This window comes from Lissotriton helveticus, chromosome 10, assembly GCF_964261635.1.
Source record: "Lissotriton helveticus chromosome 10, aLisHel1.1, whole genome shotgun sequence".
Classification (NCBI taxonomy): Eukaryota; Metazoa; Chordata; class Amphibia; order Caudata; family Salamandridae; genus Lissotriton; species Lissotriton helveticus.
Window position 1 is genome coordinate 232,724,615 of NC_136071.1, and position 26,142 is coordinate 232,750,756.

Consider the following 26,142-nt stretch of genomic DNA (forward strand, 5'->3'; position numbering starts at 1 on the left):
CTTGTCTCAGAGAGCCGTTTTTTCCACTGCTCAGCCTCTGCCCTGAGCGCCTCAGCTTTGCCGCTGCTCTCCCCCACCTCCAGCCTGCTGCCTGCTTGGTTACGGTCTCCCGTACACCCCCTGACTCCGGCTCGCCTCCAATCACCACAACGGATCTCCCCCGGCTCACCGACCGCGTCTCCCCAGCATGTTCACCGCAACTCAAACCTGGAGACCAGCAGCGAGCTCCTTCCGTCCTCCTTCCCGATCTTGACACGGACGCCGAGACCAGAATCGCTGATGAAGACAACCGGAAGGGCAGAGAGTCCGGCAGAGAGGCAGGCGCCGCCAGCTTCAGATTGCAGGTCTGTCTCGGCCCAAACCATTATATGGGGAGTTTTCCTGGAGAGGGGATTTCGACTTCTACCCCAGAATCATGCCGCCATTAGAGCCCAGAGGGAGAGTGCCCGCGGCCGTTCAGTCAGCGGCCGCCATGTTCCTCTTGATAGTGTTTCTTACTGGAAACCGGCCATAGCTAGCAGGCACCGTCTATTTTTAAGAGCCACATCCGCCCTAATCGTTTTTGCACGCAAAGTAGGGAAGCCCCCCCCTAAAAACTTTTGCAAATATACTATGCGAAGTGCCATAGCGTAGCTGTTTATGGCGCTGGGGTGTGGGGCTACGTACCAGTGGACATCTTGCAGAGGGTGGAGAATATTTTGATCTGTTATCTGTTGGCCGTTTCACAGCGTTCTCCAACGTATGCTTGTCACATCGAATTGGGAATGGATTATATAGCCGATTATATAAAAACTCAGCCTATATTACTGTAGCACCGTATTTGGACAACAGAACAATGTAGTTTAACTCGTGCGTTAATTTTACACTGTTTGGGCCTAGACAATTGGTCAAATATTCTGTGGCTGTCCTTTGTACATGATTCTCTCAGGGATCTGAATCTTTCTATATATTTTAATGAACCTACGCTATTAACTGCTATTACAAGAAAGACCCTGAGATTATCATGTTTGTCACACTTAAGAGAGCTACGCATAGCCCAAGAATCTAATAAAGTCTCAAACCGACACATTTTAACTATTCAATGTAATCAGGGTATTCAACCGTATCTAACGTATTGTCTGACCAACTATGAAAAATATATGTTGACACGGTTTAGATTCAATACATTTTTTCGTCTGATTAAATTTCCGAGGAGACAAGACTGGTCTTCCTCAATTATCCGGCGCCCTTGCGATGGTATCTCTGAACACTCTAATATTCATGTAGTACTGTTCTGTAAGTTCTACGATCTACCACGCAAACGCTGGTTAATTCCAATACTGTTGTCCCAGGGACTGGGAAGATGCCGTCCCACTCTTCTGGCTTTACAACACTTAGAAACAGTATCAAATGCCAAAAGGATAGCTATGTTCCTCAAAAACTGTTTTAAAATTCGATGTACTTATGATTAATTATAGCTCCAATATTGTATTATAATATTTTTCTTGGAAATTTGAACCATCTATAGCACCTAGGTTTGATATCATATAATTAATTGGTTGCACTCAAACTTTTTATCAAATCAATTGTAGCTATAAAAGACTTTATTTGGCAATCGTATTTCAACTGTTTAATACTAATTTTAGTCTATTTTTATGCCTGTATGATAAAACTGTATATCATGTTGGTCGCTTTTATGATTTTATCCTGTTCTAAAATCGAATAAAGCTTTTACTACTGCCACTCAATTAGAGTGGCGGGACCGCCCTAATTAAGGAGGGGCGGTGTCGTGTGGGGGATAGACAATCATACCCGCCTTATTGGTATTACCACGGTGGTTAGCCGTACAGGACTATGTTTTCAAAGAAGGGAGGGAGTGAAAAGGGCGAGTTTCCCACTCATAAGAAAGAGTGGTAGGTCCAGCCAGGTGTTCGCCCAAAGTAGCATGAACCACAAGAGGTACCAGGCTGTTCCTAATGGGGGGGTAGTAGTGGTGTTGGTGACACCCGTGCGTCACGGAAAAACGCGTGGGTATCCAATATGTTGGATATAATGGCCTCACACACCCTTGCAGGTGTCATGCTTCATCATCGGCAATGCTCCTCGTTGGGTCGGCGGTGCAATACCCAACGGGCAACACCTCATAGAGGGGCTCTTTGGCGGAGATCTTTTATCCAACTGCCGTATGGGTGAAGTGTGGGTATGGGGTCAGTGCTATGTAGACGTAGTGGAAGTTAAAATTGGGGCAAAGGGTGCCAAAATCAAGTTTATTCTAGCGGTCCCTCACTCCAAGTTAAAAGGGAATATAGAATACGCTCGGAGGGAAATAATGAACCCTGATGCGAGACTAGACTAGTGAATGAATCAATAGGTCGACATGTTTCTCGCTGTTTGTCCACTGACTCGCGATTCTTCAGGACCACAAATGAAAAAAAAAGTTTGTGCTTAAAAAGACTTTCTATAGAGTGCCTTTTCCTTACTATAGAATCCTTATTCCATTTAGTGTAAAGGGTCAAAAATACCTGTGTTGTGCTGTATTTGCCTAGAGTGGGAGACAAAAGAAAGCAATTCACAACAGGTCGAATTTCCACTTAAAATTACATGTGACACCAAACAAACACTGTGTTGCATGCCAATGGGAGTGTTTTATTGACATGCGGTCAAACCGGATGGTCTTATCCAGGGTGAGCGTAGTGAGTGGCATGCTCATATGGGGAGAACCCCAAAGTTAAAAACAATTATTGACAGCAGTATTCTCATTATAGATGTAGTGGTAGGACACTCACCTATCTTTGTGAAGGTGAGCTACAACAACAGCACCCGGCAGGTAGAGGTGCGGGTTCGACCTCGTAATTTTCAGGCTATTCATAGTAGACAGAGGGCATGTAACGGGTTACAGGATTTCACAGAGTATTCAAATAAACTTTTTCAGTGTGTGCCCAAAGACTAAATTCATTTCCTTAATGAAGGAGCGGGATGGTACCTAATGAGATCCTCACCTTTGAACAGGCGGTTCTCAAAGACATCAGGACACTTCCTCGCCACAGTAATTACTCGAATATTTCCAATGCTGAGAGACTACTCCTCGATTCCTTAGCCAATGATCCATCTGTCACAATCAAACAGGCAGATAAAGGTGGAGCCACGGTCCTCATGGATACCACGGACTATGACACTGAGTGTCTGAGGCAACTGGGCGACAGGAGGTAATACACACCTATTCAGGTTAATCCAATAGAACGTCTCAAGTGATCAATCTCGGGCATGGTTGAGACTGCTGAATGCCATGACTGGAGCAGCAAAAAAGAAGCGGAATTCCTGACTAGAAAAGACCCCAGAGTCCCTTATTTTTACATTCTACCTAAAATACATAAGGGGACCACACCAGTACCAGGACGCCCCATAGTGTCTGGAATTGCCTCTGTTCTCGAGCCCTTGTCACAATTCTGTGACCATTTCCTCCAACCTTTGACTAAACAAATACCGTCCTACATCCAGGACACCACAGACGTACTGCGTCTGATGGAAAATTTCAAGGACAATACCCATATAGACTTCCTCATCACACTGGACGTGGAAGCCCTCTACACTAACATCCCACAGAGGGCTACACTAGGGGTGATTGAGGAGGTACTTAATGCTGGTACATGGACATCACAAACTCTGCCATCATTCATCATGGAATGTGCAACCTTGGCACTTACTGAAAACTTTTTCGAGTTTAAGGGACAATACTACCATCAGACACAGGGCACCTCGATGGGGAGCACATTTGCCCCGAGCGTGGCCTGCCTCTACATGGCTAACTTTGAGGGACAGCACATTGACCAACAGACCAACTCATATCACAAGAACATCATACTATGGAAGAGGTTCATAGACGATATCCTGGTCTTCTGGGAAGGCGACCAAAATTCGTACAAAGAAATCTTTGAGTGGGTCAACTCCCTTAACCCATACCTGCATTTCACAATGTCAGCATCCCCCACGCAGATCTCATTTCTGGATTTGACCATCAGGATGGAAGAGGGGCACTTGACGACTACCATGTTCAAAAAAGCAACAGATCGCAACAGCCTCCTCCATTTCACAAGCCACCATCCAAAAGCACTACGGGGGAACCTACCTGTAGGACAGTTCCTAAGGGTCAGACGTAATTGCAGCAAGTTAGCTGAATATAAAACACAGTCCGAGATCCTCTCAAGGAACTTGTTGGACAGAGGCTATCGGAACAAAGATGTAGCAAAAGCCAGAAAGAGAGCCCAAAACAACCATAGAGAAGCACTTTTGGAAAGGAGAATACAGGACCCAGAGAAACAAGAACCTATGACATGGTCACCACATTCACACCAGCGTCCAATGCGGTGAAAAAAGCACTAAAACGCCATTGGCTGATTTTAAACACTGGTGATCTTGAATTTGAGCCGCCTAGATTCGCTTTCAAAAGGTCTAAGAATATCAAAGATATACTGATACACACGAGGCCCAGAAAACAACAGATCAGGACACAATCTACCCTGTGGCAGTTACCCCCAGTACAGGGACACTTCCCATGCTGGTCCTTTAGTGTATGCCCTCTGACAACTACATACAAGACAATTCAACTCAACCCCTCGTTTTCTTGGGAACTACGAGGACATACCAACTGTAACACTGCAAAGTGTATCTACCTTCTAATGTGCCCTTGTGGTTTTTACTATGTGGGCATGACCACTCACCCTGTGAAGATACGCATGGCTGAACACCGCAGCAATTTCCGCTGCAAGAGGACTAATACAAAAATGAGTAAACATTTTCCCGAATTAAACCACAGTGCTGACTCAATGAAATGGTTAATACTGGAAGCTAATACTGGCTCAACCAAACAGAGCCTTTTTCATAAAGAACAGCGATGGATACATCGCTTGTGCTCAGACAGCGCAGGCCTCAATGAGGATATCCCCTGGAGCGCCCTGTAGGTCTATGTTTATTGAACTCAGTTGTGAATTCACCTGATGGGGGGAACTTCCTCTCCCCTCTCCGAGGGACTTTACAACCCTCTGTACCCTGGAACCGCGAGATAATATTCTGTGGGATGGTTGACACACTCTATGCCTGGCAGATTTAGAAATGAAAGGGAAACCCTACAAAAGTGACGTGAGCCCTACTGACGAGCAGGGGAAAGGTGTCCCTAATTCCAGATGGGAAACAAAAGGTTTACAAGAATATTGCAGGTATTAGCACTCCAATATATACCTCTCAACAATGGCCACCATATCTCCACCTTATTCCTTCAAGATGCTCAAGCGACGTAGTGATGGTACTTTCCCTGATATGTCACAACTACGGACTAGTATCTGAAAAAGGATTACTTTTTTGTCCGAAAGGACACGAACTTAACCCACCCCCCTCTGTCCACCATCCTATGGGCTTGACTGTCCCTCCCCAATAGGCAAGCTAACACTTTCATATCACTTGCATATGGCCGCCGCAGTTACCATAGAACCGCTTCCGCTCTGCTTCCCTCCCTGCGACCAGCAACCCCGCCCCAATCACGTGACCGGAACGGCGGATATGAGCTCGCGGGCTTTGCTCCCCGCTCACCTTCCCAGACCCGGCAGCGAGGGGTAGGTCCACCCGATGAGGCACGGGATTCTGCAAGTAAGTGTATGATTGAAAGACCCAGCACAACGGGATGCATACGTCAATCTGACGCCGTTGTTTGCTCGGCCGAACGGAGGCTCAGAGTATTTCATGGGGTTCTGACACCTAATGACACCTAATGTATCCACCCGAGGAGGACAGATACCCTGATAGTCTCTAAAGATCACGAAGGAAAGAATCCCCGAAACCATTATACACCGATATGCGACCTCCCGCCGACCACTTGAGCTCAGAATTGGCAAAATGTAACTCCTTGTTGTCGATTGACGGCTTACTGGCGGGGGGCGTTCTGGGGTGGGGCCATCACGAATACCGAACCCAATGACCACTTCGTGTACAAATCAGACCAGATACCCCACCACCCTGCATATGATAATTAAAAACTAGAAGGGGACCTTCATTAAGGAAATGAATTTAGTCTTTGGGCGCACTCTGATAAAGTTTATTTGAATACTCTGCGAAATCCTGTAACCCGTTACATGCCCTCTGTCTACTATGAATAGCCTGAAAATTACGAGGTCTAACCCGCACCTCTACCTGTCGGGTGCTGTTGTTGTTGCTCACCTTCACAAAGATAGGTGAGTGTCCTAACACTACATCTATAATGAGAATACTGCTGTCAATAATTGTTTTTAACTTTGGGGTTCTCCCCATATGAGCATGCCACTCACTACGCTCACCCTGGATAAGACCATCTGGTTTGACCGCATGTCAATAAAACACTCCCATTGGCATGCCACACAGTGTTTGTTTGGTGTCACATGTAATTTTAAGTGGAAATGCGACCTTTTGTGAATTGCTTTCTTTTGTCTCCCACTCTAGGCAAATACAGCACAACACAGGTATTTTTGACCCTTTACACTAAATGGAATAAGGATTCTATAGTAAGGTAAAGGCATCTGTAGACAGTCTTTTTAAGCACAAACTTTTTTGTTCATTTTTGGTCCTGAAGAATCGCTAGTCAGTGCATAAACAGCGAGAAACATGTCGACCTATTGATTCATTCACTAGTCAAGTCTCGCATTAGGGTTCATTATTTCCCTCCGAGCCTATTCTATATCTCCTTTTAACTTGGACTGAGGGACCACTAGAATAAACTTGATTTTGGTACCCTTTGCCCCAATTTTAACTTCCACTACGTCTACATAGCACTGGCCCCATACCCACACTTCACCCATACGGCAGTTGGATAAAAGATCTCCGCCAAAGAGCCCCTCTTTGAGGTGTTGCCCGTTGGGTATTGCACCGCCGACCCATCGAGGAGCATTGCCGATGATGAAGCATGACACCTGCAAGGGTGTGTGAGGCCATTATATCCAACTTATTGGATACCCACGCGTTTTTCCGCGACGCATGGTGTCACCAACACCACTACTACCCCCCCATTAGGAACAGCCTGGTACCTCTTGTGGTTCATGTTAATAAACAACATTACCACCAAATACGGGGTACAGCCATGAGCACCTGCTTCGCCCCCAGCTACGCAAATTTATTCGTGGGCTGGTGGGAGAAGCATGTGGCCTGGGCGGAAAAATACATTCAGTGGGTCAGGTGTATCATAGCATGGTATAGATATATCGCCGATTAATTTATACTATGGAACGGTTCCCAAAAAGATGCAGAAAGCTACATCGCAGAGCTCAACAAAAACACTCTGAATTTACACTTCAGCGGCCACTTTAGCACAACAGAAGTTTCTTTCTTAGGCCTAAAAGTCTTTGGGAGGGAGGATAAGACCTGTACCCCCCTATTTAGGAAGGAAAGTGCGGGCAACTCCATTTTGGAAGCAGTCACCACAAATCCCTGAAGAATAGTATACCTTATGGGGAGCTTCTCCGTATGAAAAGAAATTGTACTTTAGAGAGTGACTTTGATACGGCAGCATTTGAAGCGATAGAGAGATTCAAGACACGCGGCTACTGCCCAGACTTGCTGGCTAATACCCTATCTAAAGTGGAAGAATTTCAGAAATTGCCTATTAAGAGATAAAGAAAAACTTAAGACTCAAGAGGGGGAAACTTTTAGGTTTATTACTACTTTCTCAAATGAGGCAGGCACACTAAGAAAAACTTTGTGTCGTAACTGGCATATGCTGAAAACTGACATGGTGATATGCTGCACCCTCCCAGATTAACCACAGGTGACTTTTAGACGGAGTAGATCCCTGAAAGATGCATTGGTAAAGAGTCATTAAGAACCAATCACATTTATTCCAAGAGTCAGCACACTTACAGGGTTTTTTCCCTGATCATATGGCAAAGCATGTAAGTATAGTTCTAGAGTTCTATCTTACAATATACCAGGTATGAAGCATAACAAAGCTATTCATTTCATTTCTGACCTGCAACACCCCGTTCTGCGTGTACTGTCTGGTATGTCCATGGGCCAAACAGTACATCGGGAGTACGATACACCCGATAAAATGTAGAATTCTAGAACACGCCAGAGCAATTGAAAACAAGGATTTCTCCTATCCTGTGGCGAGGCATTTTGCTAAATTCCACAATAGTGATAGGAATCTTCTGAAATTTTTCTGTATTGACCATGTACCAGCAAGTGACCGGGGTGGTAATCGGGAGTTGAGATTACGGCCATTAGAATCTAGATTTATTATAGATATGCAAACCACTATCCCGAACGGTCTGAACACTGAAAAGAGCTTGCAATTCATCTAGGATAAATACTGTTGATACTATGTCTTGAAAGATTGTTGGGTATCTAAATGTTTGAGTAATTATCTATGTTTCTGATTTAGTTATGATGAATGTATTTTGAGAAGAGATTGATATATTCATAATATTATCACACATCTGCTGACTAGCCCATCCAAGGCTTTATAACTTCATTTTTGAGGCACCTTATAAAATATAGGGACCAATCGATGAATGAATGAATGTTCTCGAATGATTGTGAGGACCATTGTGCCTATTCAGGTCTCAATTTTGGACAAATATGTGACATCCCTGAAGGGATCACGATATTACAGTAATGAATGAATTACTATGAATTAATTCTTGAATTCACTGATGTTTATTATATCTTAGTAATTAATTTAAAAGTATTTACTTAGTTTTTGTATGTTCTAAGATGGCGCCTCCGTTTAACTTATGATTTACGGTTGAGTCCATCATTTATGTTGATTAGAAGTGCACAGGAAGCTCTAGAAGTGTACCGGATATAAGGACTCTGAACTTAAGGCACCATGTACACAGCTGGAAAAAGGTGCTAAATGCGTCCCGTGTTCGTGTTTGTCTCGGAGGAATAAAATAACCGAACAGTAACCTTGAACGAGTGCGGTCCATTCATTTCTTTGTGGGAGATGAAGTTTCTAGCAGGATATATTATATAAGGTGTGGACAGACATGTTTTGAGAAAAACAAAACGAGGAAACATGCTTGCAATATATGTTTATTTGTAAATATGTAAATATGTACCACTCTAAGATGGCGCTGGTTATCACCAGTTGGCCTGTAGTCCTTCCTCTACCTCAGTAATTGTTTAAAAACAGAATGTTGTATGAGGGTCATTGACATTGAGAAAGGCTAATTGCCGAAACGCGAGGGCGTCTGTCATGTCTAAATAAAGCAACCGTTGGAAATTTACCCCGGAGTGCGGAGAATTCTTTGTTTTCAAACGGAGGAGTTGGAGCAGTAATATTGGCGGTGACCACATCCGCTATCCGCACCCGTCGAAGAGTGCACCGCTACTTGTGGTTTTTTGTAGCTGGGTCCGGAACGGACAGAAGGCGGGGCACCGCGCTGAGCCACAGGGAGAGGATTGTCGAGCATTGCCTGCTGCGGGTGAAAGCGAGGAACGGCGCTTCGGAGGAGGCGCGGTGAGACGCGAACATCGGCGCTGGGTAAGCGAGACGCCTGTCCTACTGTTTTCAGAATTAAGAGACAGGGATGCGTGGCAGCGCGACGTAAGGGGTATTTTTCCTGGAAGGAGCTGCGTGCTATTGCACGAATATCAAGAATTTGTGTGTCCTAGACATCAGCCCTCAGACACTAATATGTTTTGCGAATCAACCAGGCATGAGGATGCCAAAGATATGTTCAAGAAATCGAATGGAGGCGGAGCTCCACCGAGCAAGCAAGATCCAAAGCAACCGACAAGCAAATTCAACGAGTCAATGTTGAAATTGGAGCGCCTGTATGAGCGCGAAGTCAGGAAGTGGTGGGAGGCTACTAGCCTTCAGGGCTATATTGAGGTGGACAGAGTCCCTAGGGGACTGCGTGTGTACACCGTCCCCTCATATGAAAAAAACCCCGACCCCCAACTCCTGACTGACTGGGCGGAACACACCGCCCATTACTGCAAAGGAACTTTGGGACTGCTTGTAAAATATGCGTGGAGTGACCGCGATAAAACTTTGGCAGAAATCAAACAGATGGAGAAGGATTTACGTAAGGAGGAAGACGATAAGAAAGTTACTGATGCCTTGGATCAAATGAAACCCAGATTATTGAGATACGAACAAAAGATCAAGATGCGCAAACAGGAAAAGTTCCAAAGGGACGAAAGAGATTACGCGCAGGGCAGAGTATTAACCTACGCTAAAAAATTTGATGTCCCGAGGAAAGAACTGAGTTCTAAAAAAGTGCCAACGATGATAATTGAAACATCCGAGTCTGATCTGACGGGGAATGAATCAAGTGATGACCAAGTCACACAGGGAGCAAGTGTTGGAGGCAAACAAACCCCTTTTCAGTCAGAATTCCAAGTTATTCGACAGTCATGGCTAAGGGGAGGAAAGAACAAGCCCCCGGAACCAAACACAAGCGTAGGAAGACAAGGAGATCTGGCGGTGGCAGAAAAGCCAAAAAGTGTGACTTGGACCAACCGCAGAAGGAACAACAGGAGGTAATTGGAACTAACAATCTCACAGTGGTGAATTTAACACAGAAACCACTAACTGACGCGGAACAAAAAGTACTAAGTCTTGGCCTGACCTTCTGCCCTGATGCGCACCTGGAATACACTCAGACCAGGATTGACCTGTTTAGCTTCATGAGGAAATTGAAACTTCATAAGTATTTCAAAATCAGGACTCATTTGACAAAAAGTAAAAAACAAACAGCGAGGTTAACAGCAACAGACATATTGACTGTGAAGGATCTTACAGGAATAGAAACACTGGAAGATCTTAGAAACGAAACGATGACAAATATATCAAGCAGCCAAGAAGTAGTGGAACGAGCCTTAGAGGTTGGGATTGAACAGGACAGGGAGGAAAGCCCGTACAAACCATCCTCCACTTTCAATCCACAAATGCCATTTGATGCCCTGGACACATTTTCGGATGCAATGATTAAAGATCTGCAACATTTTCGTAAAAATCAAAAAATGGAAAATGGTGGTTTGAATCTTTCCCAGGAAGAAAGATTGGCGTTAACGAAGTTGGCTAATGATCATTCAATTATTATAAAGCCTTCTGACAAAGGGGGAAATGTCGTGGTGCAAACAAGGGATGAATATCATAAAGAGGCGATAAGGCAGTTATCAGATGGAAAAAGCTACGAAGTAACCACTTTCAAAGCATACCAACAGAGTATCCAAGCATATGACGAACTGATAAGCAAGTGGTACAAAAAAGGAATGCTTGGGGATGAAGAACACTTATACCTCCGTAGTTCTAATCCAACCTGCCCGACCGTTTACCATATCCCCAAGTTGCACAAGACAATGTACACCCCCCAGGAAGACCGATCGTTTCTTCAATGCAAGGACTGACGGAACATGTTTCCAAGTTTCTTGATTTTTTCCTGGCAAGTCTTGTAAAAAAGTTAACCTCCTATGTAAAAGATACCAAGGACTTTTTAACAAAAATCCAAAATGTGCAATGGCAACCTGACTATTTACTTGTCGTCCTAGACATAACAAGTCTTTACACTTGTATCGAACATTCAAAGGGAATCGAGGCAGTTAATGTGTATTTGCAAAAAAGACAACTGAGATATGCTCAGCACAACTGCATGTTATTAGAATTTTTACAATTCTGTTTGAACAATAACATTTTTCTCTTTGAAACCACCTATTACAGACAAGTGTCTGGTACGGCGATGGGTACCTGCTTCGCCCCCAGTTATGCGAACTTGTTCGTTGGCTGGTGGGAGGAGCAGGTGCCCAGAACCTACAGTGACGATCTGTCAAATGGTAGAGTAATTATATGGCATCGATATATCGATGATTTATTTATCATTTGGCAGGGAACTGAAGAGACTGCCCTGAAGTACATCGCGAGTTTGAATAACAACAATCTAAATCTGCATTTTACGGGCACCATTAGTCCATGTTCTGTGGACTACTTGGACCTTAAGGTACAGATTATAGGGGGTCAGATTGAAACATCTCTGTATCGTAAAATCACTGCTGGCAATTCGATACTTCACGCAACCAGCAGTCACCCACCCAAACTAGTGCAAAGCATCCCCTATGGGGAACTATTAAGATTAAAAAGAAACTGCACGCGCGATTGTGACTTTGATCAGGCTGCCTCGGAATGTCTGGCTAGGTTTGCCATTCGTGGGTATAATCCCACATCACTGAACAAAACACTGTGTAAAGTGAAAGCCATGACCAGGGAGAGTTTGTTGGGTGAAAAGGAAGATAAAAAATCTGTAACCGGCAAATTTAGACTAATCACCCCTTATTCATCAGAAGCTAATCATTTGAAATCTATGCTTAGAAAAAATTGGCACATATTAAAAGCAGACAGTGTCATTGGTGAGGATGTCCCTAATTTTCCCCTAGTCACATTCAGAAAATCCAGGTCTATCCGTGACAAATTGGTACACAGCCATCTTGAAAAAATACCTCCAAAAACTAACACCATAAAGCACATGAGAGGTTTCTTTCCATGTCATAAGTGTAAAGCTTGCAGTAACAGCAAAAGGACCCTTACATACACCATCCAAGACACTGGTAGGGTGAAAAAGATCAGCAAGTTTATCACTTGCAGTACACCATATGTTGTGTACTGCTTAGTGTGCCCCTGTGGGCTCCAGTATATTGGAAGCACAGTACATCCGTTTAAAATCAGGATACTGGAGCACATGAGGGCCATAGACAAAGTGGATCAAGCATACCCCGTGGCAAGGCACTTCGCAGATAAGCATAAGGGTGACCGTAATCAGTTACAATGCTATGGTTTAGACTTAGTCCCTGATAACATCAGAGGGGGGGACAGACTTAGAAAACTGCGTAGGTTGGAGTCAAGATATATTATTGATCTCCACACCAAAACGCCTTGGGGTCTGAACAGTGGCGAAGATATGATGGTGCACATAGGTATATGAATGAATTACAACATACGTAGAAACGTGACATATAACCTGTGAGGTGTAGAGTTTTGGATAGAGACTTAAAATCTGAATGTATGTACATGGCAATCATACCAGTGAGGAATTCATAAAATTGAGTATGCACCTTTGTATATAGGTATATATATGTAAATAGGGCTTCATCTTTTGGATTTAGGTGTAATGGAACTGTGAATGATTACGGTAGTCTTAAGTAACCTTTGTTTCCTCCTTCAGAAATATGATCAATGGATGAATTTGATCTCAAATGTTTTGTTGTAAATAGTAACTATGAAAAATGAACTTAAATATGATAATGTAAAAAAATGTGTATAGGTTTGGTAAGGAATATATGGTTGATTTATTATGGATTTGTTTAAACAATTTTGAATACTGGTAGGGAAGGAGAATTGCCGATACACGGCTCAATTTTTGTGTTTGTAACATGGGTCAAATCGATAGTAAGCACTATGAAAGTGTCTGTGATGTTGTCAAAAACATTTTGCACAAATCACCTATCTGAAGGACTTATGTTAAGGGTGGACAGACATGTTTTGAGAAAAACAAAACGAGGAAACATGCTTGCAATATATGTTTATTTGTAAATATGTAAATATGTACCACTCTAAGATGGCACTGGTTATCACCAGTTGGCCTGTAGTCCTTCCTCTACCTCAGTAATTGTTTAAAAACAGAATGTTGTATGAGGGTCATTGACATTGAGAAAGGCTAATTGCCGAAACGCGAGGGCGTCTGTCATGTCTAAATAAAGCAACCGTTGGAAATTTACCCCGGAGTGCGGAGAATTCTTTGTTTTCAAACGGAGGAGTTGGAGCAGTAATATATATATATATATATATATATATATATATATATATATATACATATATATATATTCACACGAAAAGGTTACCCTTTGTGGGAGCGCCCGTGGACAGTCCCTTTGCAGTGAGGACCACAGTCACCTCGTGCTCACTGCTGGCATCCAAGGTACAAGGCTTTACGCGTTTCAAATCTTTCAATTCTTGTTCACAAGCCATGCAAAGAGAGACGAACAACGAACAACTTTGGGAACACCTGTTTCATTTATTCAACTGTCCCGCCCCACTGGGCGTGTACTTCCGCCCCCTTGGGCACTTGGTATTTGAAGTCACAAAGTAAAATAGAACCCCTGTGGGTGTTTGTTGGATCTCTTGATAAATACACTTAAAAATCCCAAGTGGGTCGACATCAGCGGGGCGGGACATTTGAATAAATGAAAAAGGTGTTCCCAAAGTTGTTTGTTGTTCGTCTCTCTTTGCATGGCTTGTGAACAAGAATTGAAAGATTTGAAATGCGTAAAGCCTTGTACCTTGGATGCCAGCGGTGAGCACGAGGTGACTGTGGTCCTCACTGCAAAGGGACTGTCCACGGGCGCTCCCACAAAGGGTAACCATTTCGTGTGAATTTAGTAGCGGCTTTGCCTAGTCGCGGGAGTTGCCCGCCGTGACTTTACGGTACCGAAGCAGCCAGACTCTCTGACGCTTAACAGGAGTGGATGAGTCCAAACGTGAGAGACCTGATTTAAAGCATTCACTTTGTGATCTTCAAAGCTGATGTCGACCCACTTGGGATTTTTAAGTGCATTTATCAAGAGATCCAACAAACACCCACAGGGGTTCTATTTTACTTTGGGACTTCAAATACCAAGTGCCCAAGCGGGCGGAAGTACACGCCCAGTGGGGCGGGACAGTTGAATAAATGAAACCGGTGTTCCCAAAGTTGTTTGTTGTTCGTCTCTCTTTGCATGGCTTGTGAACAAGAATTGAAAGATTTGAAACGCGTAAAGCCTTGTACCTTGGATGCCAGCGGTGAGCACGAGGTGACTGTGGTCCTCACTGCAAAGGGACTGTCCACGGGCGCTCCCACAAAGGGTAACCTTTTCGTGTGAATTTAGTAGCGGCTTTGCCTAGTCGCGGGAGTTGCCCGCCGTGACTTTACGGAACCGAAGCGGCCAGACTCTCTGACGCTTAACAGGAGGTGATGAGTCCAAACGTGAGAGACCTGATTTAAAGCATTCACTTTGTGATCTTCAAAGCTGATGTCGACCCACTTGGGATTTTTAAGTGCATTTATCAAGAGATCCAACAAACACCCACAGGGGTTCTATTTTACTTTGGGACTTCAAATACCAAGTGCCCAAGCGGGCGGAAGTACACGCCCAGTGGGGCGGGACAGTTGAATAAATGAAACAGGTGTTCCCAAAGTTGTTTGTTGTTCGGCTCTCTTTGCATGGCTTGTGAACAAGAATTGAAAGATTTGAAACGCGTAACGCCTTGTACCTTGGATGCCAGCGGTGAGCACGAGGTGACTGTGGTCCTCACTGCAAAAGGACTGTCCACGGGCGCTCCCACAAAGGGTAACCTTTTCGTGTGAATTTAGTAGCGGCTTTGCCTAGTCGCGGGAGTTGCCCGCCGTGACTTTACGGAACCGAAGCGGCCAGACTCTCTGACGCTTAACAGGAGTGGATGAGTCCAAACGTGAGAGACCTGATTTAAAGCATTCACTTTGTGATCTTCAAAGCTGATGTCGACCCACTTGGGATTTTTAAGTGCATTTATCAAGAGATCCAACAAACACCCACAGGGGTTCTATTTTACTTTGGGACTTCAAATACCAAGTGCCCAAGCGAGCGGAAGTACACGCCCAGTGGGGCGGGACAGTTGAATAAATGAAACAGGTGTTCCCAAAGTTGTTTGTTGTTCGTCTCTCTTTGCATGGCTTGTGAACAAGAATTGAAAGATTTGAAACGCGTAAAGCCTTGTACCTTGGATGCCAGCGGTGAGCACAAGGTGACTGTGGTCCTCACTGCAAAGGGACTGTCCACAGGCGCTCCCACAAAGGGTGACCTTTTCGTGTGAATTTAGTAGCGGCTTTGCCTAGTCGCGGGAGTTGCCCGCCGTGACTTTACGGAACCGAAGCGGCCAGACTCTCTGACGCTTAACAGGAGTGGATGAGTCCAAACGTGAGAGACCTGATTTAAAGCTTTCACTTTGTGATCTTCAAAGCTGATGTCGACCCACTTGGGATTTTTAAGTGCATTTATCAAGAGATCCAACAAACACCCACAGGGGTTCTATTTTACTTTGGGACTTCAAATACCAAGTGCCCAAGCGGGCGGAAGTACACGCCCAGTGGGGCGGGACAGTTGAATAAATGAAACAGGTGTTCCCAAAGTTGTTTGTTGTTCGTCTCTCTTTGCATGGCTTGTGAACAAGAATTGAAAGATTTGAAATGCGTAAAGCCTTGTACCTTGGATGCCAGCGGTGAGCACGAGGTGACTGTGGTCCTCACTGCAAAGGGACTGTCCACGGGCGCTCCCACAAAGGGTAACCTTTTCGTGTGAATATATATATATATATATATATATATATATATATATTTCCACCGCAAAGTTCGCGCAGAAAACCCAGTCGCTTGGCAGTGCGGGCCCAGACAGGGTCGCGAATCCCAAAGAATTCAAACACTCGTTACATCCATCAAAAGAACGATGTCCAGACTTGTACCCACTGGGTTTGGACTTGTTTGCCCACTGTTCGTTGTACTGATCTGGTCTGTTGATAGGTCCACTGGGACTTGAGTTAATAGTTAAGAGCATTACTAATTGTAGCTTAACAATTAGACTAGCCAATAATCACTTGGCGCTATGGTACATTTACAGGCAGGTTCTGCAACAGCCATCAAGAATGACTTTATGGGCTGTTAGTTTCAGTACACTGTATTTCTTTTTTTTACTGTATAAATTCAACACTATGCTCAGTATTATTTTTGTTTAGCCATTTAGCTATAATACTATGTCTCATTCATACTACCAAACAAATTTGTAAATTAATTGAGTCTACTGTCTAGCTCCGTATTGTTCAAATAACACAAGGAGTCTGTTTTCACTGCTTACTATCATGAGGTTTGTCACATGATTATGTATAAACACTAAGGGCCCCATCAGGATGTCGGGCGGATCGCCACCGCCATGCGGGCAGTGGCGATCCGCCCGATATCCTTCCCCGCCCGCCACCCATTTTCCCCCTGCCATATTACTATGGCGGGGGGAACCGCGGCGGACAGAAAGACCGTCTGCCGCTTTTCTGCCCGGTCAAGAGTTTCATATTGTGGTGGTGTCTGTTAGACACCGCCATCCATATTAGGGTGTAGGCGGGAACATGCTTTTCTGTGGTGGCGTTGTCGCCAGGGAAATGCATGCAGGAATGTCTTGTGGGGGCCTGTTGCGGGCTCCCAGGGACTCCGGGGGTGGGGGGGGTGCACATGGGGGGTACCTATGGTACCCCCCTGTACCCCCCTGCACTTCACTGTACAACGTGGCAGGCACCGCACGGTGCCTGTCACGTTGTGCATTGAAGTGCGCAATGTGCATTTTTAGCATTGCGGCGGTGGTGCTTTCAGCACCGATCGCCGCAATGGTAAAAATGCGGGATGCGCCCGCCACTGTGGCGGGCGCATCCTAATGGCCCCCACTGGACCGCCTCCCTTATGGCGGGCGGTCCGGTTTCACGTCGGGAGGGCGGGCGGACAAAGTCTGCCCGCCATCCTAATGGGGCCCTAAGAATTTACTTGCACTCGTACTCGTGAGCAAGGAGGTCTCCCTCCGAAACGCGTCGAGTGACTGTCTTTTAAAAGAAATAAAAACACGCTGCCAAGGAAAAAGTGGCCTGGACATTGTTCTTTTGACGGATGTTAGTGTTTGAAAAAAAATATATATATATAATATATATATATATTACCTACTGGCGGTCGCCAGTAAGTAGTTATAGTTAGGACCTAGTTTCCATAGGAAATCCGCAACATTCTATTTGGAATAACTTTGGCGCCGGTGGACGAATCTTTGCGAATTTCTCAAAGAAGATGGCCCACTCCGCTCCGCTCCTTCCCTGAAAGTTTGGGGGGGATTTGTCAAGTGGGGGCTGAGGTAAAAGGGGGGTCCCAAAACGTGTTTTCCCCATGTTATTTTCCATAGGACGATTAGACACGGCTACAGCCCGAACGGCTGAATGGAATTATAAGAAATTTGGCAAAAAGGTAGAGTCCGGCTCGCAGATTACGCTTTTTTTTAAATGGTGTAAATCCCTCCAGTAGTTGCTGAGAAAAGTAAAGTTGAAATCAATTATATATCTATAAGCGCGAGCGGAATTCTGATTTGCTGTTTGACGTTTGTCAACATTCGATTCGGAGGAAATCAGGAAGTGTTGACCGCCATTTTGTCAGTACGAGTCAACATATTGTAGAGAACAAAGGGGCAGAACCTGGAAAGTGGACAAGGTAGAGACTCCCTGACCCTCTAGGTTTTCTCAGGGTGTCCATTAAGGAGCCCCAAGGCCAAAAAAAAAATTTTTTTTTTTTTTACAAAATCGCGAGGTGCGTGCACCTCAATTTACAAGAGTGTGATAAACTATAGTGGAGATCTTGGAAAGGGGGCAAGGTAGAGACTCCCTGACCCCCTAGGTTTTCTCAGGGGGTCCATTAAGGACCCCCAAGGCCAAAAAAAACCTTAATTTTTTTTCTAAAAAGTTGCGGGGTGCGCGCACGTGATCGCGCACCCCGTCTCAAAATGGCGTTTAACTCGATTTACATAAAAGTTTCAAAACGTGAGAAGGAGGCTTGGTAGACACTCCCTGACCCCCTAGGTTTTCTCAAGGTCAGGAATGTCTACCTTGCCTCCTTTTCACGTTTTGAAACTTTTATGTAAATCAGGTAAAACGCCATTTTGAAGTGACGTGCGCGACCGGGTGCGCGCACCACGTGCGCGACCGGGTGTGCGCACCACGTGCGCGCACCCGAGCGCGCACGTCAAGTCATATGACTCAAAAACAACACTTTTCATTGGTTCACAGTAGTTTCAGATCTAGAATCTTCAAAAACCCCACCCATTTCTCTCACTATTTGCTTTATTCTCCTGGAAGAAGGACCCTTTTTGGAGATGGAAGCAGAAAAAACAACTGGATGGCAGAAAGACAGGAAACAACATCTTCTTCTTCTGACTCCCACCTAGAATATTGACAGCGAGCCAAGAAGGGGAAATCTTCTTTTATTTGGAAGTTTTTTACTTTTCCTGAGGGACTAAAAAAGGTAAATGCCTCTAAAGTAACTTGTACCCTTTGTGGAACTGTTCTTTCAAGGGGAAACCCTCTCAAAAAATACTCCTTTTCTATCCATACCATGATCAGACATGTAAAAAATGTGCACCCTGTGCAATATGCCCAAGCAGCCACAAGAGCTCTGGCCCAGCAGATTCCACCAGCTGTGGCCAGCACATCTACAGCTCCACCTCCATCGCCAGCAACAGCAGAAATGGACCTTAGGCCATATTTGGCGCCTGTGCATATGCGGTGCAACAAATGTTTTGATATTATTGTTTTTGGAGAACAGAGCCTGAATCTAATTGAACGCAGCATTCAGAATCATAAATGCTCTGAAAGGAGATAATATGTTTTCTATTTTTCATTTATTTTGTTCTTGTTGAACAGTTTCCATGTTGCAGTTCCTGAATTTTCTTTAAAAAAAACAAAAAAAATATCAAACTTTAAAAAAAGGAAAAAAAAATATAAAACAACAAAAGAAAAAAAAAAAGTTCTTTTCAGAACTCATTCAATTCTCTAAAAAGAGTTATATTCCTAATACATTGTGTCGTTCATTTTTTTGAATGAAAGCGTAGTGCATAAATGAGTGATTGAAATGACTGAGTGAAGGGAAGGAAGGGACTGAGGGAAAGAGTGAGAAAAGGGGAGTATGGTGAGTGACAGAAGAGGAGTCGAAGAGTGACTGAAAGAAGGGGACTAAGGGTAGGGGAGTGAGTTAAGGGAACTGAAAAACTAAGGGAAGGGCAGTAAAGAAAGGAGAAAAAAACTAGTTTCAGTGTTTTGATTTTGTATTTAAATTCATAATAAAAAACAAAGATTTTCACTCATATTTTATTTAGGGGTTAGCATTTAAAAAACCTTGCAAATTCACAAAAAAAAACATAGGTTTCACACACGTTATAGTTAGGAATTAGCATTTAAAAAACCTTTCAAATTCACTGAAAAACCATAGGTGTCACACACGTTATAGTTAGGAATTAGCATTTTAAAAACCTAGCAAATTCATTGAAAAAACCATAGATTTCATATCAGTTATAGTTAGCTGGACAATTTACTCATACAAAACCATTGAAATTCCCACGTTATAGTTAGTTGTACTCACTATAACTGGCGCGCCTGCAATGCACTGCTAATGACGTCACATATTACATCACTCATGAATATATATATATGTGAGAATTTGGCCTTGTGTATGATGTTCACTATTCTGGTGAGCACCTTGTACCGGTCCAAACAACCCTTATGGTGCTTGGTTGTAAGTCAACCTTATAGACAAGCTATCCTAGTGGTAGCATGGACATAAGCAGTCTTAGGCTTAACTCAAGAGGGCATGTGAAGCCAGCTGTTTTACCATATGCAATCCCTTTTAATACCAAATGAAAGGACACCACACAAGTTATATATTATAAAATATATGTATTCATTACTAGAATAATCCTCTGTACTCTTTATGAGGCCAGAAGCACAAGCGTTAAACAGAGAACTTCATATAACATACAAAAGTTGCACAATTATGGATAGGCCCTGGTGGCCCCTAAAACCATATACTAAAATAGTGGTATAAGAACCACGTCACAAACAATGGTAAGGCCTAGGGCCTTGGGAATCGCTGGGGCTACACTGGACTAACAGCAGCTAGGACGTGGGAGGCCCACAGGATGCAGGAGCAGTGTCTAAATGCACACGCGTGCACCAATAGAAGTCAATGGTTCGTAAAAGTTAGAAAGTTGCAGATTTGGAAGTCTTCCGACTGGATTAGAACTTAACCACTTTAAACGAGGACACTAGAGGTGTAAACCACTACAGGAGCACCGGAGTTCTCGCGTTACCTCACCCACAGGAAGCGGGTGCATAGGTGTCAAAGTGCGTCGGGTTTCTTCGTGGAGTTCTATGGAGCCTGGAGGTAAAGATTCTGCAGGCGACCAGGAGAGAAGAGTCCGGTTGGATCCAAGGGTGGATCGAAGATGTAGAGTACCTGAAAGCAGAGGGGACAGAGTCTGGGTCACCAGCCAGTGACCAGGATGGAACCAGGAAGGAACCAGGCAATATCGGGCGCAATTAGGTGGTTGTCAGGAAGCTTGTCTCCGCTGCCACGTGGACCCGGAGGTATCAACGATGACCAGGTGTCGGACACAGACTGTCCCACGAATGATCTCGCTGTCGGGGGTATCGGCTTCCGGATTGCAGTCAACAGGCCTTGGCAAATGCAACCCATGCAGGAATCGAAGATGGCTTCTGGATCAGACCAGCAAGGTCTGATGGGCTGCTCCTTTTCAGGGAAGTAAGGGCCAGTCTGGAGCAACCAGACCAGTGGTGTAAATTTGAAGGTTCGTCGTCACAGAGGCCACTAGCCAACAGGCAAGTGACCAGACAGATGCGTCAAGCAGAAAAATGCAAAAGGACCCCACGCAGCACACAGTGAGTGTGGAGAGGTGATCTTCGGTGCAAAAGCTGCTCAGGGCTGGGGCTTCTCAATCCCCAATGCACAGCTTCACGGGTGCCTCGGGAGCTGCACGGGAAGCACTTCGCTGGCTTTCCAAGATGGCCGGTCCCACGTCTCACGTCGCGTCCACAGGTCTCAGCTTTGCTAGGGGAGAGGAGTTGGCCTAACGGCTAGGGCGCTCGACCTCGGACCTGGGGATCTGGGTTCGAGTCTCGGTAACGACGCCAAAACCTCCTGTGATTCTGGGCAAATCACGTAATCTCCCCGTGCCTAAAATGAAAGTGTGTCCTCATGTAACGTAACTGGAAAATATGTAAAGCCCTCTGATACCTGATTCGGTTCGGGTCTAGTTCGCGCTATATAAAACTCTGCAAAAAAAAAAAATGCTACCCCCGTCGCCAGAATTGGCGAGGGGGTAGTATTCCAAAGTGTATGACACCTTACACGACATGTTTCGATAAAGCCAAACCAAAGATAGCATCGAACCGCGAGGATTATAAGAGTATATGGTAGGGCAATACCCTGGAACAGCTATAAGGACATGGTTACGAAAGCTGCAGACAGGCTCAGCTCATGCTAGAGCACCATTTCACATATAACCAAGCACTCTGCCTCCAGGATTGTTAAGGCCTGCCATAAGAGTGACTTATAGGTGTATATGTGTCCAGATATAGGTTTAGATATAGGTATACTATATCTAAGCAAGGGGTGATTACACGACCTTGCCCCAGCTGAGTAATCAGCCAGTTGTGTCAGTTTGGATGGCCAGCCAGGGGTGGCAAAGGATATACTGCAGCCCCTGGTAGGCCTTGGATGCACCTATGCCCTGGGTACCCATAGTACACTGTACAGGGGCTCATAAGGTGACCCAATACCCAATTGGTGATGTACCTAAAGTACATGGTTATGAATTTAGAGAGAACAGCAGGGCTGTAGGTCTGATTAGCAGGCCCACAGCCACATTAAGTCGAAAACCAGTGAAGCAAAAAGCAAAAAAATGGGGTGACCATAGGATAGCAGATCCTACTCTCCTACATAACCCCCCCCAAACGCAGGGACATTAAACTTAACCTTGACCAGATAAGTCTTCATGTTCTAAGTGGAAGTACCTGGAGAGACCATCTGCATTGCCATGGTCAACGCTGGTCTGTGCTCCACTGTAAAGTCCATCCCCTGTAGGGAAATGGACCACCTGAGCAGTTTGGGATTTTTACCCTTCATCTGATTTAGCCACAAGAGGGGCTTATGGTCTGTCTGAATCTTGAAGTGAGTGCCAAACAAGTATGGTCTCAACTTCTTAAGGGCCCAAACCACAGCAAAGGCCTCCCGCTCAATAGCTGACCAATGTTTCTCTCTAGGGGTCAGCATTCTGCTGATAACAGCAATGGGCTGGTCTTGACCATCTACATTAAGTTGTGAAAGCACAGGGGGGCGTGGCTTGACCACCGACGGGCAGGGCTGCTTGAGCTCGGAGCTCCGCGCCTGCCTCGCCGGATTATCCTGACATACTGCCTGGGGGGTGGCGCCCGGGACCTGGAGGGGCCCCCTACAGTGTGGTGACATTGCGGCGCTGACCGGGGGGGCTGGAAAGGCCCGCCGCTGCGGTCGGAGCGCGATCCCTGCGGACCCGGTGTCGGCCGCTCGGCCATCTTGGTGCGGCCTGGTCCCAGCTCCTCATCCCCGGCCTCTCGTACATAGGAGGCCGGCGCGGAAACGAGGTGGCCATTTTGGGGCCGAATCGCCCCCTTTTTTACTGCGGCGGATTTCCACGGCGGACGGACGGCGGGGCTGCCGCCCTTCCTTACGGAGGTCCTCTGCATTGGTGGAGACCCCGGATGACCGTGGGGCCCTTGGATGCGACACCGTGACACCGGGGAGGACGTTCCCAGTTGCGGACACCGGCTGGCTCCCGAGGTCGAGTCGAGACCTCCGGCTGGGGGCCCCCCGCACCTGACGCCGTGCCTGACCTTGCTGCGGCGCCTATGGCCCGGACCTGTCTGAGGGGCTTGCTGCGGACTACGGGATCACCCGCTATTTGAGCCCGAACTGATTGGTGGCCTGACCGCGGGCCAGGTGGCGGACAGCGGTGATCTGCTGAGGAGGGGCCTGGACCCAGCTTCTGCTGCCAATGGAGCCCTGTGTTGCCCTGCGAGGGGAGCTCCGACGGGAGTGCTGACCCTGTTGCCCGGTGTTGGGTGGCGTGGGCCCGGTGTGCTGCCCGGCCGGGGCTGAGTGGGAGTGAGCTGACAAGGCGGACTCGGGCCTCCTGCGGGGTTGGTGACACCCGTGCGTTGGGACTGGCGGTTCCCCCCGCGGCAGCTTCATACCCCTGGGAAGGAGGCGCCATCGGAGGTGACGAAGGCTCCGACACTGCGCACTGCTCCTGAGCCACTTTGGGGCCTGGTGGCGGGACAGCCGACGTGGGCTGGTGGCCCTGACCTCGTGTGGTGCGGATAGCTGACCTTGCTCCTCTGTTGTCCCTGGAGCTGGGTGCACGTTGTGTGACCACCGGACGCCCGGTCTTGGGAGGCGTAGGGACCCTGCGGAACCATGGGGAAGCCGAGGCTGACGAAGGGAGGGCCTCCTCCCGATCCTGTGGAAGATACCTCAACGGGCCTGGACTCGGAGTCCACTGGCGCACAGACCCCTGGGCTCCAACGGCAGCAACTAGAACAGATCCTGCAGGCCATCACGACCACGCGAGAGGCGTTGCATCAAGACATCGCGCAGGTGTCCGCCAGCTTGGGCCTGCTGAGGGCGGACCATGGCAAGTTGTCTGACAGGGTTAAGGCCACAGAAATGACTTTGGAGGTGCTGGAGCCTGCCTGCAGAGCGACTGACGCGGCGATGGGGGATCTGCTCCGCAGGGTGCAGCAACTCGAGAAGAGGGCGGAGGATGCTGAAGGTCGCAATAGGCGGAACAACGTTCGGGTGGTGGGCCTGCCCGAAACAATTGAGGGAAATTACATGGTTGCCTACCTGGAGACATGGCTGCGTGAAGTAGTGACCCCCGAGGGGCTGTCACAATTTTAAACACTGGAGCGCGCCCATCGGGTGCCCAGCCGTCCACCGGCGGCGGGCCGCCCTCCCCGACCTGTGGTGGCACGGCTGCTGCATTTTAGAGATCGGGACCTTATCTTACAGAAAGCGCAAGCACTTGGCCCTTACCGGGTGGATAATGCATCAGTATCCATTTATCCTGACTATTCCTATGATGTCCAGCGCAGCCGCTCCACCTTCTTGCCGGTTAAGAGGGCCCTTCGCGAGGAGGGCATACGGTACTCTCTCCTTTTCCTTGCACGACTGAAACTCTTGAGGGATGATAAAACACACTTTTTTGACTCTCCTGAGGATGTTTGGGGTTAGCTGGAAACTTATAAAGCTGGCAGGGACGGGGAAGCAGCGACGGAGTAGGTAGTTGAACAACCGGCTGAGACAAGCCAGAAACCGCGATGGAGGCGATGGCCCAGGGGTCGCAGGGCTTCCGCTAGAACGCCATCACATTCACAGACGGAGATGGATCGTCGGGCAGCTCTCCAGGCGGTTTCCGCCATTTCCGGAACGGCGGACGCGGATCATGTGGTGGAATCGGGCTCCCAGCAAGGGTCGGAGGGCCTAGCGACTGAGGGCTCTGATGTGGATGGCCGGGCGCTGCCGCATGTCACGTCGGGGACTGCTGATGACCTCATGGACGAGTGACATTTACATACCAGGTTCATGTACAGTAAGGGGGTGTTTGATCGGCGTTGAGCTGCTCTGTTGGGAGGAGGGCTGAAGGGGGCTGCTGCTTGAGATGGGTACATGGTTCTACTGTTTGTTTGCCTCGGGTGGTGGGGCTTGTCGGGGATTACCGGGGGGCCCCTCTGGGGTGGGGCGCTGAGGACCCAGGGGATTTCCATGAGAGGCTGCGTGCTGATGGACTAGGAAGTTGTTCCCGCCTAGCCTGGTCGGGAGTACGAGCACCCCCCCATACTCACGCTAGGTGTGAGGCTCTGGTAGTTGCCAGAGAAATTCCCACTTTTGGGACTAAGTTTGGATGGGTACCTGCAGTTTAGCGCCTGTTCTGGGGAAGGGAGGGTGGGGGTTTGGTTGGGGAAGTTTGGGATGTTGGGGTACTGCCAGTGTGCCACTCGGGGAGAGGGTGAAGCCGTTTTCTGATGTGCTCTACCATGGGGACCCGACTTGAATTGAAATGCATTTCCTGGAATGTGCGGGGGCTGAACTCCATGCGGAAACGTTATAAGGTGCATACCTACTTAGTGCGTAGGGGGATCCACATGGCTTTTCTGCAGGAGACCCATATTGTTCAATCTGAGGGTCGAGCCCTGCAGCGTAGATGGCGGGGCCAACTGTTTTATACTACATTCTCTGCGTATGCACGAGGCGCATTAATTTGGGTGCGTGCAGGTGTGCCATTTCAGCCTTTGACCACGGTGGTTGATTCAGAGGGGAGGTTTGAGGCAGTGCAGGGGCGCATGGATGGTAGGGACGTGGTCCTGTGTAGTGTGTGTGCTCCGAATGTGGACCAGCCGGCCTTTTTCGCGCGCCTGTCTGGAAAGCTGGCGACCCTCCTGACTGGTACGGTGTTCCTCGGGGGCGACTTCAACTCGGTCGCGGAGGTGGATTTAGATCGCTCTCACCCTCC

The 26,142-nt window shown here is 46.8% G+C and overlaps 1 long non-coding RNA gene across 1 annotated transcript in view; it reads left to right on the forward strand.

Annotated features, from left to right (window-relative positions):
- The window catches only part of LOC144785132 (uncharacterized), a 265,850-nt gene that overhangs the window by 105,594 nt on the left and 134,114 nt on the right, over positions 1 to 26,142 (forward strand). The gene's annotated exons all lie outside the window — the stretch shown is intronic.